Source organism: Schistocerca cancellata, chromosome 1 (assembly GCF_023864275.1).
Source record: "Schistocerca cancellata isolate TAMUIC-IGC-003103 chromosome 1, iqSchCanc2.1, whole genome shotgun sequence".
Classification (NCBI taxonomy): Eukaryota; Metazoa; Arthropoda; class Insecta; order Orthoptera; family Acrididae; genus Schistocerca; species Schistocerca cancellata.
This window is the reverse complement of record NC_064626.1, coordinates 131,249,826-131,263,376: the sequence shown is the minus strand read 5'-3', so window position 1 is coordinate 131,263,376 and position 13,551 is coordinate 131,249,826.

Genomic DNA, 13,551 nt, shown 5'->3' with positions numbered 1-13,551 from the left:
AGTGAGTGTGAACGTGGTGTTACAGTCGATGCACAAGCGATGGGACTCAGCGCGGGATTTTCCCGTACGACCATTTCACGAGTGTACCGTAAATATCAGGAATCCGGTAAAAGCATCAAGTCTCCGACATCGCTGTGGCCGGAAAAAGATCCAGCGAGATCGGGACCAACAACGACTGAAGAAAATCGTTCGAGGTGACAGAAGTGCAACTCTTGCGCAAATTGCTGCAGATTTCAGTGGTGGGCTATCGACAAGTGTCATCGTGCGAACCATTCAACGGAACATCATCGATATGGGCTTTCGGAGCCGAAGGCCCAGCCGTGTCCCCTTGATGACTGAGCGACACAAACTTTACGCCTCAGCACCGTAATTGGACTGTTGATGACTGGAGACATGTTATCCAGTCGGACGAGTCTCGTTTCAAATTGTATCGAGAGGATGGACGTGTACGGGTATGGAGACAACCTCATGAACCCATCGACATCACGTGTCAGCAGGGGACTGTTCGAGCTGGTGGAGGCTCTGTAATGGTGTGGGCGTGTGCAGTTGGGGTGATATCGGACCCCTGATACGACTCCGACAGGTGACATGTACGCAAGCATCCTGTTTGATCACCTGCATCCATTCATGTCCATTCTGAATTCTGACGGACTTGGCCAACTTCAGCAGGACAACGCGACACCCCACACTTCCAGAATTGCTACCGAGGTTCTCCAGGAACACGCTTCTGAGTTTAAGCCCTTCTGCTGGCTTCCAAACTCCCCAGACACGAACATATTTGAGCGTATCTGGGATGCCTTGCAACATGCAATTCAGGAGAGATCTGCCCCTCGTAGTCTTACGTATTTATGGACAACCCTACAGGATTCGTGGTGCCAATTCCGTCCAACATAACTTCTGACATTAGTCCATGCCACGTGGTGTTGCGGCACTTTTGCGTGCTAGCGGGATCCTACACGATATTAGGTAGGTGTACCAGTTTCTTTGGCTCTTCAGTGTATATTTCTAGTTATAACTCCACCCTGGGAACTATGTTAATAGACGTTTCATCTTAATACATATTTCGTTTATATAGAGATTTCAGATTAATCACTGAGCATTTGTATTTCCGTTGTTCCTATTCTTTTCGTTTTATTTCTTAAATTTATGGTGCTACGCAATTAACTTTGTAGGACTACCGCTACAGATTTACTCTGCAGGTGAAAAACCTTTGTTACACATGTACCCGCAACTTTATTTACATTTGTGCCGCAACACCATTGTTAAGCGTCAATATTGTGATCGCATATTTTCCTTGAAACTATCTAAACGAACTGCGGTATATATTATATGCATGTCAATGAACAGCAGGCTTCAAAAATCGTTTGTTATACTTGTTTCTGTAAGCTACCGGACTATGTCGTCAATTTATCTATGTACTCTATGTCAGTTATTTGTCTTTTAGCTGAGTAAATGGCCGTTAACTCCAAAAAGCCAAACAAAGAGAAGAAAAAGAGCATCAGTCATACGGGTCGTTCAAGCAGACGATCACGGCCAACTCGGAGGTATCATCTCGAAACAGTGGAGCAACATACTAATGGTGGGGTGGACTCACTGCTCACTTGTTCATTCATCGTTTGACGCTTTCAGGTCATGACGAATAACGGGTGGTTCCAATTAAAGTACAGCTAGTCACAGAGGTACAGTGTGAGCTGTAATTATCGTATGCCAGCAAAACTTGGCAGATATTCTAATGTGTTAACGCGAAATCGAATTACGATTGAGAAAAATTAGACCGAATTTTCTCCTGCCGTTCAAAAAGGAGCGATCTGTCTTACTCAGTAAAAGGTTTCTAAAACCAAAAGCGCATAAATATTTCTTTTTTTTTTATTTATGTTTGAAAGTAAAGATATATTTTTGCTATCTTGGCTTTAGAAAATTCAAATTTTGGCCACCAGGTGGAAATCTGGCGCTGTACAGCATCTCGACGACATACCCGGTGCTCGTATTGAAGAAACTGTGTAAGTGGCAGGTAATAATATCAACATTATGCCTTTCTCACTTCTCTGACGTTTCTGCTCATTTGCAGTTCTTAATCTATTACAAATGGAAATTTTTTTTAAGCCTTTCTTGCCTTCACAGCGCCGGGTTTGCACCTGGTGGCCAAAATTGGCACTAATTTATTCCGGCGTAAGTTGCTTTTGTGTTAGCGCGTTAGAATATCTACCAAGTTTCGCTGCCGTACGGTAACTACATCCAAAACCGGACCTGTGTGAGTGGCTGCACTTCAACTCTGACCACATTGTACGTCAAGTTACAAATACAGAAATTATAAACAACCAGTTGAAAAAGCAAAAAAACGAATAAACAAACATCGTCCAAACGGGTCTTGAAGGTGCCACGGCACCGACCGACCGCCGTGTCATCCTCAGCCCACAGGCGTCACCGGATGCGGATGTGGAGGGGCATGTGGTCAACACAGCTCTCTCCCGGCTGATGTCAGTTTTCCTGACCGGTGCCGCTACTTCTCACTCAAGTAGCTCCTCAGTTGGCCTCACAAGGGCAGAGTGCACCACACTTGCCAACCACACTCGGGAGACCTGGACGGTGACCCATCCAAGTGCTAGTCAAGCCCAGCAGCTCTTAACCTCGGTGCTCCGTCGGTAACAAGTGTTACCACTGCGGCGAGGCCGTCGGCTCAGTTAAGCAAAGCAAAAGTACAAGAGAAACCTAGTTTTCCCAACTACCCAACTACATTAGAGGCAGTTTGATATATATCTTCCAGGGTTCCGGTGCAAGGACGTAAAGGCCAATTGTGAGCGACAGGTGGTCATCTCATTGCAGTCGCAGCTTGGATAGTTTTGCCACTCCCAACTGTATACGGTACCTGTTGTTCTCCTTCCACCACGCCTGACTGCATTCGACTCCCATTAGATGCAGGAGGAAGACTGAAGACTAGAGGTTTGACAATTGGGTTTTCGACTCGCAAGAAGCCTTGCTGGAGTGAAAAGGACCACTCATATTTTCAGGTAATCACAGGATAAAAGGTCCTGGTTGACAGGCTTATGGTTTATCTGCAGGCTGGTTGACCGGGGTTTCAGCGGAATTATAGTACCTTTCTGTGGTAGATTGTGTACGGGAAGAGGCTGATTCTCCTGTATTCTTGGTCATAACTGAGGAGGAACCGAATCGAATGAATAGTCTAACGAGTATAGAATACGTACTGGGAGTAAATCGAAGAAAGACAAAACTAATGAGGAGTAGCAGAAATGAGAATAGCGAGAAACTCAACATAACAATTGGTGATCATGAAGTATGTGACGTCACTGTTTCTGGGAGCGAGAGCGTCCAGTCCCACACGTAACTTAGCAATATTAGAAAAGTAAATTTGTAGCTAATATGGCATCGGTGATGGACTGAGATACGGACAGCTTTCATTTACGAAAATTTCTTTACACATTTATCCAGATTCGACTGATGTTTACAGAAGATATCCTCAGTAGTAAGATATCAAATACAATATTCAAATTCTTTTCATTGCATTACTTTCACAGTGGTAACGTAATGCAATTCAGACGAAGGCCTTCGTGCGCTGTCGGAGGGCCAACAATGACAACTGAACGGAGTGTTTCGGGGTGTGTTATTTGGAATACAGCGTGGGACGAGAAAAGGTGAGTTCCTGTTTAGCAGCACTCGCACGTTTCCGCGTAGGCAACGCCACACGGATAAGATCTTATTTGCTCACCAGGCATGTCGATATTGATGTACCGCGACTCTGCGCACAATGCAGAGCAGATTGTGTAAGTAGGCGTTATTTCATCATGTGTCGTATGTGATATTGAAATATTCTAACGGACAAGCAAAGAATTCTGGACTAGTGGAGGGAATATATTGGGCAGCCTCTGAGAGCTGAAAATACAGAAAATGTTGCCCATAAGGAAAATTTGCTGAGGATGTAGCGGAAGAAGAAATTGATGTAACTCGACAGGGTACGCACAGAGCAATTTAGAAACTCAAGTGTGCTAAAATCGACAGCAATTCAGACCTATTCCATCGAGTTCATCTTTACCTTGCAAAGCGCATCAAATTATGCATCCAAAAGCATGGAGATTATGTTGAAAATATTATTTATTATTATGAAAGAGACTTAAGTGTGCTTTATTATTATTTATTGTTATTCCCTATGTACCCAGACTTTATGGGTACCCCGTAGTGTACGGCGGCAGCACTTGTAGATTACTTTAATATTTACATGATTTGCAAGTACAGGATTGTTAGTGCTACATAGGGTCTTCCGAAATTATATGTTCAGTTTAGTAGAGAAGGTAGCGAACGTCAACACAAATATATTTCTATAACGAACATATGGTCTCTGGTCCCTGAAGTCAGCTTGTAATGTCAGCAAGTATTTTATTAGTGGTGCTGACTAGGGCTGTCGATAAAATATTCTATACATTGAAATATCGATATTTCCGTCAGAAAGTACAGGGTTATTACAAATGATTGAAGCGATTTCACAGCTCTACAATAACTTTATTATTTGAGATATTTTCACAATGCTTTGCACACACGTACAAAAACTCAAAAAGTTTTTTTAGGAATTCACAAATGTTCGATATGTGCCCCTTTAGTGATTCGGCAGACATCAAGCCGATAATCAAGTTCCTCCCAGACTCGGCGCAGCATATCCCCATCAATGAGTTCGAAAGCATCGTTGATGCGAGCTCGCAGTTCTGGCACGTTTCTTGGTAGAGGAGTTTTAAACACTGAATCTTTCACATAACCCCGCAGAAAGAAATCGCATGGGGTTAAGTCGGGAGAGCGTGGAGGCCATGACATGAATTGCTGATCATGATCTCCACCACGACCGATCAATCGGTTTTCCAATCTCCTGTTTAAGAAATACCGAACATCATGATGGAAGTGCGGTGGAGCACCATCCTGTTGAAAGATGAAGTCGGCGCTGTCGGTCTCCAGTTCTGGCATGAGCCAATTTTCCGCGGGCTACGCGTGAAACTTGCCCGCACGCGTTCAACCGTTTCTTCGCTCACTGCAGGCCGACCCGTTGATTTCCCCTTACAGAGGCATCCAGAAGCCTTAAACTGCGCATACCATCGCCGAATGGGGTTAGCAGTTGGTGGATCTTCGTTGAACTTCGTCCAGAAGTGTCGTTGCACTGTTATGACTGACTGATGTGAGTGCATCTCAAGCACGACATACGCTTTCTCGGCTCCTGTCGCCATTTTGTCTCACTGCGCTCTCGAGCGCTCTGACGGCAGAAACCTGAAGTGCGGCTTCAGCCGAACAAAACTTTATGAGTTTTTCTACGTATCTGTAGTGTGTCGTGACCATATGTCAATGAATGGAGCTACATTGAATTTATGAAATCGCTTCAATCATTTGTAATAGCCCTGTATATGTGGCACAAAGAAGTCCGATGGCACTGAGGATGACGGTGTGAATGGAATAACGAATGAAGAAAAAGTACAGCAGCTGCGTTAAAAAACAATTTTTAACGCCACTAGTGTGACATTACTTCATATCCGCATTCTTTAAAAACAGTTGCTGAATATGATGAACAAAAATCTAATTGACAAGACTGGTCTTTTCGGCGGGTACAGACGTGCGAGGGGAAATGCTGACGTAATTGGTGCTCGGTGCTACCAACAGAATCTGCAGCGTTTAGCTTCACCACACAATTTTCTTGAATCAGCGTGAAAAACAGTTTTATTTCGACACGCAGCCAACGACGAACTAAGAAAATAAGATATCAGAGGCTAACTGGAATGAAATACAATGCATCATGTACGCAGTTGCTAATTAGCAACTCAACAGCCAACCACAAAAGTACTGTAATACTGTATAAGCTTATCATTTCTACCAATACCTAGCATTAATTTTCAGATTTTCAAATTGAGTGTTTTTCTTTCGGTTCTTGCTGTAAGGAGGACAGGCAGACTGCTACCTTGTTGATGTACAGAACATCTAACAACAAATCAGTACTTAAATATGCAAATATAAAACCAGCAGTATATTTACCATGTGTGGCCGATATTTTTATAGGGCGATTTATTGATATTTTTTCCTTTGAAATATTATCGTATTATTGACTATGCTTTTATACAAGTGTTGTCCCTGATATAGTCCTTATAGGATATTAAAAATGGACACTACAACTTTAAAAATTTATATAAATGTATTGAAATGAGATACAGAGCCGAGTTTAGTGTTATTTCGTAGAGAAACACATTAAGCTTTTTTTCCTTGAACTAAACATGTTGTATGTGGCTTCCATTGGTTATCCTGCACACATCCCATTGGAAGTCGATTTCTTGCCAAACTCTCTGTAGCACTGCGGATATACTTACTCAGTGCGACGTAAATTCTTGCTCTGCGTTCAGGTAGAGAAGCCGGCACGGGAGGTACAACACGATATCCTTGATGAATCCCCATAAAAAAATCGAGTGGTGTCAGGTCTGGGGTACATGGGGGCCATCCAATTAGCGTATCACGGCCAATCCATTGACCGGAAAGCTGTTACTGAAAATATCCCGGAGGTCAACCAGGTAGTGGGGTAGTGCACCATCTTGCATAAAGTACACATTTCGTTCTTGGTCAGCCTCATCGATCTATTGTATCAAAAATTGTTGTAACATATCCAGATACACTATCCCGCTGATGACGCTGTCACGGAAAAACAGGGGCCGTACATTTTGTTCTCGCTAAGTCCACAAAAAAGTTCAGTTTAGGACTATCACGAACATGTTGCAATGTTTGATGTGGGTTTTCACTGCCCCAAATCCTATAGTTATGGGTGTTAACCTTGCCACTTAAGTGAAAAGTCGAGTCATCAGAAAAGATGATTTTGTCCAAGAAGTGTTCATCCTCATGTAATCGATTTAACATATCCGCATCTTGCGAGCAATTTGATCAGTGTCTTTTAATGCTTGTACGATCAATCTGTAGAGTTTCAAATGCAAACCGCTTCTCAACACATGCAAATCAGTTGTATATGGAATTTGCAGTTCGCGAGATGCACGCCGGATCGATTTCGTAGAGCTGTTGACAAAACGTTGTCTTATTCGCTCAACGACGTCGTCAGATATGCTTAGACCACCTGATGATTTCCCATATCTTACTGAGCACCCTGTTTCTACAAAATATTTGTGGCACTGATAAACTGTACGTCTACTCAAAAAAAAAATTTTTAAATGTGTGTGAAATCTTACGGGACTTAACTGCTGAGGTCATCAGTCCCTAAGCTTACACACTGCTTAACCTAAATTATCCTAAGGACAGACACACACACCCATGCCCGAGGGAGGACTCGAACCTCCGCCGGGAGCAGCCGCACAGTCCATAACTGCAGCGCCCCAGACCGCTCGGCTAATGCCGCGCGGCGTACGTCTACTAGGAATATCTTTAGTGTACTTGGTACGGAAATAACGCTGAACTGTTGTCGCCGACTTCGGTTCTTCAAACCAAAACACACAGCTAGCACGCTCGGGGCCAGTGGAGGCAGCCATCTTTAACGCAACAGCTTCTAGCGCTCACTGCGGTGCGATTCGGTGCTAGCGAACTACGCGAGACAAAACTTTATGTATTTCCCTACAAATTGACACTACAAACACACCTGCAGGTACTATGAATTAATTTGTATGAATTTTCAAAGTTGCTAAGCCCTTTTTGAAACACCTTGTATGGTACTTACGAAGGTGGTAAAAGGTTGAGACAGCAGCTTTATCTACATCTACATCTACACGGTTACTCTGAAATTCACACTTAAGTGCCTGACAGAGGGTTCATCGAACCATTTTCATACTACTTCTCTACCATTCTACTCTCGAATGGCGTGTGGGAAAAAGGAACACCTAAATATTTCCGTTCGAGCTCTGATTTCTCTTATTTTATTATGATAATCATTTCTCCCTACGTAGGTGGGTGTCAACAAAATACTTTCGCATTCGGAAGGGAAAGTTGGTGATTGAAATTTTGTAAATAGATCTCGCCGCAAAGAAAACCGCCTTTGTTTCAGTGTCTGCCACCCCAACTCGCGTATCATATCAGTGACACTCTCACTCTATTGCGCGATAACACGAAACGAGGTGCTCTTCTTTGCACTTTTTCTATGTCCTCCATCAATCCTATTTGTTAATAATCCCACACCGCGCAGCAATATTCGAACAGAGGACGGACAAGTGTAATGTAGGCTGTCTCTTTAGCGAGTGTGTCGCATTTTCTAAGTGTTTTGCCTACAAAGCGCAGTCTTTGTTACGCCTTCCCCACAATATTATCTATGTGGTCTTTCCAATTTAAGTTGCTCGTAATTGTAATTCCTAGGTATTTAATCGAACGGACAGCCCATAGATTTGTGCGATTTATCGTATACCCAAAATTTATCGTATTTCATTTAGTACCAATGTGGATGACCTTGCACTTTTCTTTGTTTAGTGCCAATTGCCACTTTTGGCACCATGCGGAAATTCTCTATAGATCATTTTTTAATTTGAATTGATCGTCTGGTGATTTTACAAGGAGGTAAATTACAGCGTCATCTGCAAACAATGTAAGGGGGCTGCTCAGATTATCACCTAGATCATTTATGTAAATCAGGAACAGCAGAGGGCCTATGACTCTACCTTGCGGAACGCCAGATATCAGTTCTGTTCTATTCGATGATTTACCGTCTATCACTAGGCACTGTGACCTCTCTGAGAGGAAATCACGAAACCAGTCACACAACTGAGGCGATACTCCATATGCATGCAATCTGATTAATAGTCGCTTGTGAGGAACGGTATTAAAAGCCTTCTGGAAATCTAGGAATCTGAGATCCCTTGTGGACAGCACTCATTACTTCATGGGAATAAAGAAATGATTCAAATGACTCTGAGCACTATGGCACTCACCTTCTGAAGTCATCAGTCCCCTAGAACTTAGAACTACTTAAACCTAACTAACCTAAGGACATCACACACATCCATGCCTGAGGCAGGATTCGAATATGCGACCGTAGCGGTCGCGCAGTTCCAGACTGTAGCGCTTAGAACCACTCGGTGACCCCGGCCGTCGGCAATAAAGAGCTAGCTGTGTTGCACAAGAACGATATTTTCTGAATCCGTGTTGGTTATGTATCAATAAGTTATTTTCTTCAAGGTGATTGATAATGTTCGAGTACAGTATATGCTCCAGAATCCTATGGCACATTGAGGTCAGTGATATGGGCCTATAATTCAATGAGTTACTCCTATTTCCCTTCTTGAATATTGATATGACAGACCTTTCGTCAAGTTAGTGGTTGTATATGACTCCTAAGAAAGGTGCATTTGTGTCTGCATACTCTGAAAGGAACCAGATTTGTATACCATCTGGACAGGAAGACTTGCCTTTCTTAAGTGATCTGAGTTGTTTTGCAACTCCTAAGATATCAACTTTTATGTCATTCATGCTAACAGCTGTTCTGGTTTCGAATTCTGGAATATTTACATCGTCTTCTTTCGTTGAGGAATTAGGGAAAACTGTATTTAGTAACTCCGCTTTAGTGGCACCATCATCGGTAACATTTCAATCGCTGAAGTTAAAATCTTCTGGGTTATTAGGCCGCATCATGTTTCTTCTAAAATGTTCGACGTTTCGACCCCTCTGCAGTGTTCTAGCAGTAGTGAACACCAAAAGATCCTGAGGAAGATCCCTGCAGAAACGTCGAACGTTTTAGAAGAAACATGACGTGGCCTAATAGCCCAGAAGATTTTAACTTCAGTGACAACGGCCACGAAAGCCTGCAGACCTACATTTCCATCGCTATCGGGCAGGGACGGTATTGACTGTTTTTAGCCACTGGTGTACTTTACATACGTCCACAATCTCTTTGCGTTTTCTACCATATTTTCAGATAATGTTTCATTGTGAAAACTATTAATTGCATATCGCATTGACGTCCGCACCTAATTTCGAGCTTCCGTCAAAGTTAGCCAGTCTCAGGGATTTTGCGTTCTTCTGAATTTGGCAGTTTGGAGCAGACCACAGTTCTCTAACAGCGTTTTGTGAAAAGATCGTTCCCTCGGGAGATTTTAATCTAAGCTGACGGACTATTTCCTTAGCTTCGTACTGATCGAACCAATCAGTATCAAGTCTAGCAGCGTGCCTCTGAATTGCTCCGATGTGTTTCTTTAATTACACTTCGCGAGGATTCCAGTTTTGGGATATGCTCCCGTCTGTAATTACTCTGACCCCGACGGGACGTTTAGACGCAGATCCTCTTTGAAGTGAGTGCAGCGTTTTAATGACGCACATCGCTCCCGGCGATACAAGAACAGTTGTGGGTGCCGCTGTTATCTGTCTTGAGGCTGGCCGCACCCTTTACGGCGCTACCTGTTACTGCTCCGCCGTGTCCGAGACGGCTGCGTAACGACCTCGTCTGCACCGAGATCCCGCCGGCAGCGAGACGCACTTCGGCCGGAACTCGCTCGTAACACGGCCGCTTTATGGCGCAGCACGGAACGGCACGCCCGCACTCGTTGCGTGCGCCACGCCCGCCGCCACATACCCGGCGTCCCGCTACCTGGGATTCTGGCGCCTGCGATACCCGGGCTTACCGCCTCGCGAAACCCGCCGCGCCGCACCCCGCTCGGAACGACGAGGCGGTGCCCCATAAAATCGCGAATTAGCCGCATTTACAACGCGGGCGTGCTGCAGGTAGTAGCGACTGAAAAATTCGCGCACGCTAATTTACTGCACTGCCTGCTTCTCGCCATCCGTTGTGTATTTTCTGGATTGCACACCGCAACACTTATTTAAATCCGACAACATATCGTATACGAGGTCTGTTCAAAAAGTTCCGCAACTCCGTCTACAAAACTTTTTTTACGCCTGCCTTTTACTTGTTGTGCATAGTCCCCTTCGAAATACTCTCCTCCACAATTGCTACACAGCTCCCATCACCGTTTCCACTTCGGAATCAGTCTTGGAACGCCTCTTGCTGGACCACTCGAAGCGCCGTCTGCGAATTTTCTTTTATCTCGTCTATCGTTGCAAATCTCCGTCCTTCCAAAGGGGTTTTCAAATTCGGAATTAAAAAAAAAAAAACCGCTGGGGCCATGTCTGGAGCGTACGGAGGATGAGGCAGCAGAGCGATTTCGTTTTTCTGGTAACGCGCGCCGCGGAATTTGAATCCCCGCCAGACGTCATGGACGTCGGAGACCAGTGGCTCCTGAAAATTAATCCTTCCAAGACCCATGCAATCATCGTAGGTCGTACCACTCGCTCCTTCTGGCTCCTGGATTTCTCCCTGTCCAGTCCGCCTCCCCCCACCCTCACCTACCATGGCCTCAACATTGACCATCATCTCACCTGGATCCCTCATCTCTGTTCTATCCAATCCAAAGCTCACAACCACCTCCGACTCCTCAAACTCCTCTATGGCCGGACGTGGGGGTTGCACCCCTCTACCACCCTCCCTACCTACAAATCGTTAATCCGTCCCATCCTTTGTTATGCCAGTCCCGCCTGGATATCTGCCCCCCCCCCCCCCCAAATTCTATAAGTCCCTCCAGATCCTTGAGCGTCATACATTCCTCCTCGCCTTCCGTATACGCCTCCCATCCTCCACATGGATCCTCTATGCCTCATTCTTTTCCCCCATCTGCTCCTATTGCTCGAACATATCCGTATACTCTACACCTCCCGCCATCTTGATCCCTCTGACCCCCTGGTTGCTTCTCTCCTCTCCCATCCCCGCCCCCTGCCACGCCTTCACTATTGTGTCCCCCCTACCCTCCATCTCCTTTTCCAAGGTGGCTTCCATCAGCTCTAACTCCCGGATGATGCCCTCTCTCCCTCCATCTATCCCTCCTATCAACTCTGATCCTCACCCCCTCTCCTTTCCTCCATCCTTTCCTTGGACTCCCTCTTCCCCTCCCTTCCATCCTGTTTACTCAGCGCCAAACCTCTCCCTACTTCCCTTCTCTCCCCCCCCCCCCCCCAAGTTTTGTATTCTCCTCCTCTGCCTTCCCCACTCCTTGTCACGTCTGCCCAGCACCCTCCACCCCTCTACTCGGTCCTCATCCTCCGTCGGCTCCTTTCCCCCCTACCCCCTCCGCTTTTCCTCTCCTTCAACCCCTTTTTTATTTTCTCCTCATCTGTCCAGTTTCCCCCCACCTGCTCTCGGCTGTGGTATGTCACATTTGCCAACTTTTTAATGCAGTGTTCCAGTGAATGTTCAGTGTTGTTCGTCTGTCTAGTGTTGCGAACAGAAACCATGCTGTCACTGGGTGTGAATTTTATGTCTTCTGCGAACAGAAACCAGACTGTCGCCGTGTTTCTGTTAATTGTCTGTCTGTTATTTTACCAGTCCATATGTATTTTATTAGCATCATCATCCCTTTGTTCTATGTTTTAAGTCCCACGATTTTTTTTCGCCATGTTACTATTTAAGTCTTCGATTTTATCGCCTGTTTTTATTATTTATTATCTTAATCTTTTTAAAACAAAGTCTGTAGGCTGAAGAGCGGCATACTAAGATGCTTCCAGCCCACCCCCTTCGGAGGGAATCGAAATTCAATAAAGAAAAAAAAAAGCTCTGCCAGTGAGTGTAATCGTTGTATCAGTCTCGACACATAGCCTCGACGAGACAGCGTGTTTATCGTACTCTGATCTCGTTATTCGTGGACGTCTTGGATTCGTTTGGTTGTCACTGTCACTCCGTTTGCGTCTTGCGTGTTGTCGTCGTAAGGTTTTTCTCCATCGTCCGTCGTCGTTTCGTGTCCGTCCTTTCCGTTCGGTTGTTTGTGCATGGGCCGCTCTCCGTTCGGTCCCACCGCGCTTTCTCGGTCACCCCGAGACCGTTGCGGTCGCGATCACAACAGGTTACAACAGTTTTTTGTGCAGCAGTAACGTGCAACAGGGATGAAGATGCGGTTGCGTTATCGTAATGCAGGATCCATTAACTACATCGCCACATTTAAGGCCATTTCCTTGTCACATTCGGTAGCTGAGTGGCACAAGTCAATGGGAGGCTTGTAGGACCGATTCCTATACGCCGCTCTGAGCGTCAAGGATGTCATATGTCTACTTTACCATATGCCATTGCACTTGAGCCCCTCATCACTGATTTCACCTCTAGACTGCAGGGTCTCACTTTACGTGACTGCACCTTTCACTGCAGGGCGTATGCGGACGACTTCCTCTTTCTCGCATGCTCCTCCTCTCAATAAAGCCATCCAATGGATCCAACAGTAGAACGTCTTTCGGGTAGCATTCTTGATGTCCGCAAATCGACTATGATGCACACTGCGCGCGGCCTCCCGGTTATGGTGCCGACCCCACTCCCATTCAGTACCACCCTTCGTTACTTGGGTATCGAATTTACGACGTCTACACACTGTATAGTGGCCCTCGCTTACCGGCGGCTTTTGCAGTCGATTCGGCACCATGTCCGCTGTCAAGTGCACCGTAACCTAAATCAACTTCAACGTATTTCCTATGTCAACCTGTATGTCGCCGCAGGCCGTCGTGGCCGAGCGGATCTAGGCGCCTCAGTCTGGAACCGCGCGACCGCTACGGTCGCAGGTTCGA